Raw genomic sequence first — 8138 nt, 5'->3', positions numbered from 1 at the left:
CGGAAACGCTGCAGGACCTACAACAGATGCTGAACGACCTGGCTGAATCTTCTCTACGCATCGGCCTACGGATGAACTTGGACAAAACCAAGGTCATGTTCAATGAACATGTTCTACCGGAACCGATTGCGATACACGGCGCCGTTCTCGAAGTTGTTCGGAAGTATGTATACCTCGGGCAGACATTGCAGTTAGGTAGAAACAACTTTGAGGACGAGGTGAATAGGAGAATTCAGTTGGGTTGGGCTGCATTTGGGAAGCTACGTCGAGTCCTAACATCGTCGATCCCACATTGCCTAAAGACAAAAGTCTTCAATCAGTGCGTCCTACCTGTCATGACTTACGGAGCCGAAACGTGGACACTGTCGGTACGGCTGGTCCACAAGTTTAAAGTCGCTCAGCGGGCTATGGAAAGAGCTATGCTTGGCATTTCTCTGAGGGATCGCATCAGAAATGAGGTAATCCGTCAGAGAACCAAAGTCATCGACATAGCCCACCGAATCAGCAAGCTGAAGTGGCAGTGGGCTGGCCATATTAGCCGAAGAACCGATAACCGTTGGGGTAAACGAGTTCTAGAGTGGAGACCACGCCTCGGCAAACGTAGTGTAGGACGTCCTCAGGCACGGTGGAGTGATGACTTGCGCAAGACGGCTGGCAGGAGCTGGATGCGAGCAGCCGAAAATCGATCTCAGTGGCGTGCACTTGGAGAGGCCTCTGTCCAGCAGTGGACTGCTATAGGCTGATGATGATACTTATGTTTATTAAAAAAGTCACCAACTACAGCAATTTGTACTGTGACTAGGTCTCAGGTGTACGACTCCGAGGATCGACATTTTACCACCCATATCAGCTAGGAGGCAGTGTTAAACCCTAAGCCTGCACGTTACTGCATATAACGTCACTCTTGTCAGAAGCCATCGGTAGGGGTTAACTGTAAGCCGTAGGGTTAGTAGACTTGACGATGTCACGTGAAGACGGTTAATTTTTATTTATTTTATGTATCTATGCCTTTGCTCCTGTAAGATAGCCAGAATTTGTGCACCGTGGACCCGTAGTTTTTTTCTGCTGAATAACTTGAATGAGGTATTCCAAAAGATGAAAACGTACTTTTACCTCTATAAGGGATTTATTCGTTTTCTGTAGATACTTTACTAAGCTAAATCTACTCTTCATAAATAAGACTATAATGCCCGTTTTCACCAACAAATACTTAAATTTAGGGATTCCCTAAGAGCATTTAGGTAACACTTAATACGAATTTCGTTTTCACCAACGTTTAAGTGTCCCTTATCACCTTTATTTTTGGGTGAGCGCTTATTGTAAGTGACACTTAGTTAGGTATTGAAAACATAAAATAATTTAAGTTAATTATCATTTTATCTTATTAAACGCTAAAAAGTTTGGTGGTTTCCGAAACGTGCAAACCTCAGTAACTATTTGTTCAATTTGAGAGAGATTTCAAAGTTCGATTTTTATTTTATTTTTTCAAGCCCATTATATAAAGGAAAGCTACAGGCTACCTTTTATCCAGATGCATGAAGTAGTTCAAACAGGAGATCATCTAACAAGCTTACCAACATTACTTCACATGTGTACAAAACCCATGACCCGTCGATAAGATACTGAAGGGAAAAAATAAAATACACAATGATACACCAGAGGGACGCAAACTTAAACTAACTCTTATAACTTGGGCGGTAGAGTTGAAAATCGCCTGGGGACTGTTAATAGTTTTCAAGGTAGCTTCATCAGAGTAGCGTAGCGGATTGCTTGATCGACTAGTGTAAATAACTTTGTTCATGTATAGCATGGAGAACAAAATGACTAGCGGAGGTGTCATAACGCAAAAGCTCCTAAGAAAGTAGCGCGACAACATGCGGGTGTTCGGGGGACGAGGAACGTTACTGTCTTCGCCTTTTTGGAACCCGCCAATTTTGTGTAATACCAGAAAGCGTTGACAGATCTCCCTAAGAACCAAAACGCCTCTATAGTTCACTCGTAACTGATGGTTTTAGTCATGCCTACCTATTTGACCTACAAGAAGGCGCCTGACCTACCTGCATTATGGCATCTCCGCTCATCTCTCCTTACTCCGTGTTGTATATTGTTTATTCAAGCCTTTGATATACAAAGTTTGCAGGAAAACGCATAAATGATGTTCGGAAAAGATTTCTGATTCTAGGAAATTCTTCAGGAGTTTATTACAGTAGGTATCAATGCACAAACGTACTTAAAATTTATTTATGAATTGCGGGAATTGATCCCGGTCTTGCAAATTGAATCTTTATTTAATAGCCCGGTCAAAATAGACATTTGAAATAACAAAAATTCCCACAAAGCTGATTTTTGGTGGAGAGCTAGATTTGATCATTATAAATAAAATACTAAAAGTCCCCATCGATCCCATGTGTGCGTCAAAAGTTATTCGAGGTCAAATGTCAAAATTTTTGGTTTTTTGTGTTTTTTTCGAAAACGGTAAGTTTTCTCATTATTAACAGTTCATGGTATTAACAGTTTTCTCCTAAATGTTACCATTCCTGAGATATCGCGCTTCAAAGTATACATTACATATTATATGCACACATTTCCACGCCACCTGTGAGGTAGTGTACTCGGCGCGTTTTTTTTATCGTGGTTTCCCCTGTAGGCCTACTCCACTAACTGTCATGACAATTTTAGGATAGTTTAAGGGAATAATTGCCGTCAAGTTCTAATATGATGTCATTATTGATATTAACTATTGGCATTTAAATAAAACTACTTTTACGGATTTTATCGCGTTATATTAATATTATTTAATCCCGACGTTTCGGATCCTTTACAGCATCTATGGTCACGGGCAGACTAAGGTGTTGGTCGTCTTGATATATTAGTTACAAACAGCTACCCTACATTTTGTTGATTATTATTGACAATCCGATTCACGCAAAACGAGCTCACTGTATCCATAGGTCGAGCAGTTGTAGGCTTGGATTTTGATTTAATAGTTTCTATGATGGGATTCCAAGCAGGTGGTATGCACCAGCCATCTTCTCTATTGAAATTTGGATGTTTTTTAATTTCAATAGCCTCGCGAATCATCCCAGGTAGGAATCGGTTTTCTCTTGCAAGGACTTGTGGTTTATCAAATCTGATGTAATGCTGGGCCTTGTCTAGTGTGTGTTCACAAACTGATGACTATCTGGAACGGCGGTGTTTGACATCGGCGATGTGTTCTTTTACGCGGGTCCCTATGCTTCTTTTAGTTTGGCCTATGTAAGAGAGACCACAATCACATTCAAGCTTGTATACACCCGCATCTTGTAGAGGTATGTGACACTTGACAGGTGGTAAGAATTGACTGATCTTCTTCAGCGGCTTGAAGTAGGTTTTGATTGAAGCTCGCTTCAAGATGTAGCCAATCTTGTCTGTGACTCCTCTTATGTATGGAAGAACAGCAGGTAGACGCTCAACTGTGGCTGGTTTCACGCGGGTTCTGCGACGAGGGCGCGGTACTCGGAGCTTGTTGTCGTGCAGTACTTGCTTGACATGTTGAAGCTCAGCACCCAGGTGTTGTTCATCGCAGATCCCACGTGCTCTCTGAAACAATGATTTACCAACGGTAGATAACTGTGTTGGGTGGTGGTGGGACTCACCATGAAGGTATTTGTCTGTATGGGTTTTCTTCCGATACACAGTGTGACTCAAGGTGTTATTAGGGTTACGGATAACCAAAACATCTAAGAAAGCTAAGGAGTTGTTTGCCTCTGACTCCATAGTGAATTGAATTTTGGGGTTTATGGAGTTAAGATGAGAGATTAATATAACGCGATAAAATCCGTAAAAGTAGTTTTATTTAAATGTCTAATATTCGCGTAAGTGTCAGAAATCAATATATTAACTATTGGGTTAACTATCATTGTGATTGTTTTAGATTTATCAGATTCATACAAAAACTCGTGGTGGCCTAGTGGGTAAAGAACCAACCTCTCAAGTATGAGTCGGTTCGATTCCAGGTCAGACAAGTACCAATGCAACTTTTCTAAGTTTGTATGTACTTTCTAAGCATATCTTAGACACCAATGACTGTGTTTCTGATGGCACGTTAAACTGTAGGTTCTGACTGTCATTGAACATCCTTGGCAGTCGTTATAGGTAGTCAAAAGCCAGTAAGTCTGACACCGGTCTAACCAAGGGGTATTGGGTTGCCCGGGAAACTGGGTTAAGGGGGTCAGATAGGGCAGTCGCTCTTTGTAAAGGACTGGTACTTAGCTACATCCGGTTAAACTGGAAGCCGATCCTAACATAGTTGGGAAAAGGGCTCGGAGGATGATTTGATACCTAAAACAATCACAATGATAGTTAACCCAATAGTTAATATCAATAATGACATCATATTAGAACTTGACGGCAATTATTCCCTTAAACTATCCTAAAATTGTCATGACAGTTAGTGGAGTAGGCCTACAGGGGAAACCACGATAAAAAAAAACGTGCCGAGTACACTACCTCACAGGTGGCGTGGAAATGTGTGCATATAATATATAATGTATACTTTGAAGCGCGATATCTCAGGAATGGTAACATTTAGGAGAAAACTGTTAATACCATTTTTGTAGAAAATTTTATAATCTACAATTTTGGTCTGATATATTTTTTTGAGAAAACTTACCGTTTTCGAAAAAAACACAAAAAACCAAAAATTTTTACATTTGACCTCGAATAACTTTTGACGCACACATGGGATCGATGGGGACTTTTAGTATTTTATTTATAATGATCAAATCTAGCTCTCCACCAAAAATCAGCTTTGTGGGAATTTTTGTTATTTCAAATGTCTATTTTGACCGGGCTATAAACATTAATAAAATAATATAAAATAAAGAGGATTTTTTTGTTTGTTAGTTTGTTTAAAAAAATAAATATTTGAAGTTTGTACCTTAAAAACACCAAAAAGAAAAAAATATTTCACTGTTGGAAAGCTGTACTCTTCACGAGTACGAGACTAACATAGGCTAAATTTTATCTCTGTACGAACAGTAGTTCCCTCAGTATGCAGGTGAAACCGCGGTAAAACAAACAAAAAATGTTTCCTATTTTATTATATTAATAGTTTTGTTCAAGTATTATATTTTCCGCTTCCGCTACATTCACGGTTCCGGCCTAAACCTAACTTGTCTTGCAAAACTTAACGCCGCTGTGGTTTTTATCCTGTCAAAAGTTCTTTGACGTAGGGATATGTTATGGAAATATTATTTTCATCCCACCATCTCGGAAAGAGTAGTTTTGCCCTTTGATATCTGAGCGCAAAAGCCGTTTTTATCCTCTAGAGCGGCAAAGTGATTTGAATTTAGAACATCGTGTGCAATACTCCATTTGTGATACTTTTGATAAGACTTTTCAAACAAAAAATAAAATACTGCTTAAAATAATTATTCAATTAATTAAGTAATTTTTATTATTGTTTTTATATAGATTGTTAACCTCGTTCCATTTTTAAACTGAGTTTTCAAATAAATGAACTTTAATAGTTACTTCTTTTTAATTTGATACTCATATGTGCGCGCCATTTTGTTTTTTCATTTAGTAATTTCCTCGATGAGGTGGGATGAAAAGTTACGTGTTGCACTCGAGTGCAAAGATTTTTCACCTTGTGCTCCTTGATTCCCTCGCTATCGCTCAGGATTCTAATTATTGAAACACTCGCTACGCTCGTGTTTCAATTTTAGAATCCTTCGCTTGCTCGGTCATTAAAATTGAGCCCGCGGTTAAAAAGCAACTTTGCACTCTTGTATAACAAATAACTATTTCTTTTCGCCTTTTCAGGATTATGTTTCACGATATGAAAACTAACAGAACTTAGTGATAGAGCGATTATGTACTTTTATGTTTTTGGAGTGAAATACGTAGTGACCAAAACTCTCGGTTGTGAGGGTCCCATGACAAATCTGTGGGCGATTTTTGGATTTTCAAAAAAAATGGGCGAGTTCGAAAGGAAGCGTATAAAGCGGTGACAGAAATGGTCTTAGGAGATTTTCCATAATGACATCTTCGGTGGTTATTTTCTTCTCCATAGATTAGATAAGGCACAAGAGTACGCGGCAGGTCACCGATGCGTTGGGCTGACCAAATAAAGACGGCACTCAAGGGTCCACTTCACGAATGCGCAAGGAGAGCTACAGTGCGAGACGAGTGGCAAAGGATTGTGAAGCTTGCTGCCACCCCTGATATGACGACCACGACCAAGAGTGTGATGACAAAGAAGATTAGATACATGGGTCAAGTATACTTACCTTACTTACCTTCTCATCAAATCACAGAAGAACTGTACATATCTCAAGACGTAGTGCTAACACCACACTCTCAAGTCCTAGAAACTGCCCCAAATCACCAAATTCTCCCTGTCATCATAACGACCTCTTAACTATGGAAATACCCTCCAAACTGCAAAGCTTTAGCTTGCACAGGTACGACAGAACTTACTCAAGTGCTGCAAGTAGCTCACTATGCAAATAATAATATAGTGTTCACTTAATCAGCTTAGACCAAAGTTTAAGACTTACTTTAAGACTTAAGTTTCGGGACATCAGCAATTTACCTGTAGGTTAAGGGTTGTATTCTGAAGATTTAACTATCGATATATAGGTAGTACTCAGACTTTTTACATAGAAGGTAATCGTAAATTCAAGCAAACTTTTTAGTTAACCTGATGCCTGTCAGATACCTCATCTTCACATCTTCTGAGCCTTTTCCCAACCATATTGAGGTCGGCTTCCAGTCTAACCGGATGCAGCTGAGTACCAGTGTACAAAGAGCGACTGCCTATCTGAGCTCCTCAACCCAGTTACTCGAGCAACACAATAATCACTTGGTAAGACTGATTAGATACCTGATTGTTGTAATGTGCGTACTAGATCATCTTTATATTTATTTATTAGTCCGATCAAACTATCGGCCAACTAAAAGTTGGCAGTGTGCGGGGGACTACACAAATACACAAGTATCAAAACATGGAAAAGTGATGTTTCCAGTAGCTCATGGCTTTAGAGTTTAAGAAAATCATCTTCCCGCCAAAACTACTGAATCGATTTAAATGAAATACGGTACAAATATAGTAGAGCCTGTGAAAGGACATCAGATAACCTGGCTACGGATACTAGTTTCCACGGGACCGCAGAGGAACAGCTAGTTTCCATCAAATGTGAGTGCATCAGTTAATTGAGGGAAGATTAGTGGTCTATTATAGCAGCAATAAACAATCCTAACTTCAGCTCTCCTATTTTAAAAGCAAGTTTAAAATAAAGTGCATATAACAAACTGAAAGTCTCAATATATTCACCATATCGCAGTTGTAACGGCTTTATACTGGCATTCACGAACATTTAATGTTAATAGCTGACGTAAGATTTTGTTAGAACAAGATAAGCAAATGAATGGGCGGTTTTAGTGTCGGAAATAATGATAACAATACTTATTTATTGTGGTCATATCATAATTGAATAGCAGAAGTATAAAATTAAACTTTACATTATAAAAATATACATACTAAAAGAAAATAATGCGCTTTAATGATCTAAGGAGTGAAATACGCGCCCAAATTATTCAGTATTCCCTCTAGTAACAATAATGTTTCACAGAATAACCCGTTATCCAGAATGTGCAATCAATATAATACAATATGCCCTAAGGTAGACTTGTTCTTGAACAGTTTCAACGAATTTAGAAATTGCTTAAATAAATTGTAATTAATTGTTTTAGTCATGTATTAGCTTCTTAATATTAAGTACTTCAACTTTACTGTCTCTAACGAAGCATATTAATACTTGAATGTTATGTACAGGAATAATTGGACTTCAGATTTATGTACTGTATGCTAACTATTGTTTTTCTTGATTGTCTTAACCTGTAGTCTGTCACTGTACTTATTAAATAAATAAATAAATTAAATATGTCCCCCTGAAAGACTTAACAGAAAGAGTGATCAGGTTACTATTAGACAAGCCTGTTCCAGGTTCCAACTTTGTCCACATTATAATGTCCAGAGTCCAGTCCACATCTTATATCATCTTCTAATCTAACCGTATGCAGCTGAGTACCAGTGTCTTACATAAAGTGACTGCCTATCTGACCTCCTCAAACCAGTCAACCCGGGCAACCAT

The sequence above is a fragment of the Helicoverpa zea genome, chromosome 26 (assembly GCF_022581195.2).
Source record: "Helicoverpa zea isolate HzStark_Cry1AcR chromosome 26, ilHelZeax1.1, whole genome shotgun sequence".
Classification (NCBI taxonomy): domain Eukaryota; kingdom Metazoa; phylum Arthropoda; class Insecta; order Lepidoptera; family Noctuidae; genus Helicoverpa; species Helicoverpa zea.
The sequence above is the reverse complement of the archived record's forward strand: the minus strand, read 5'-3'. Positions refer to the sequence as shown.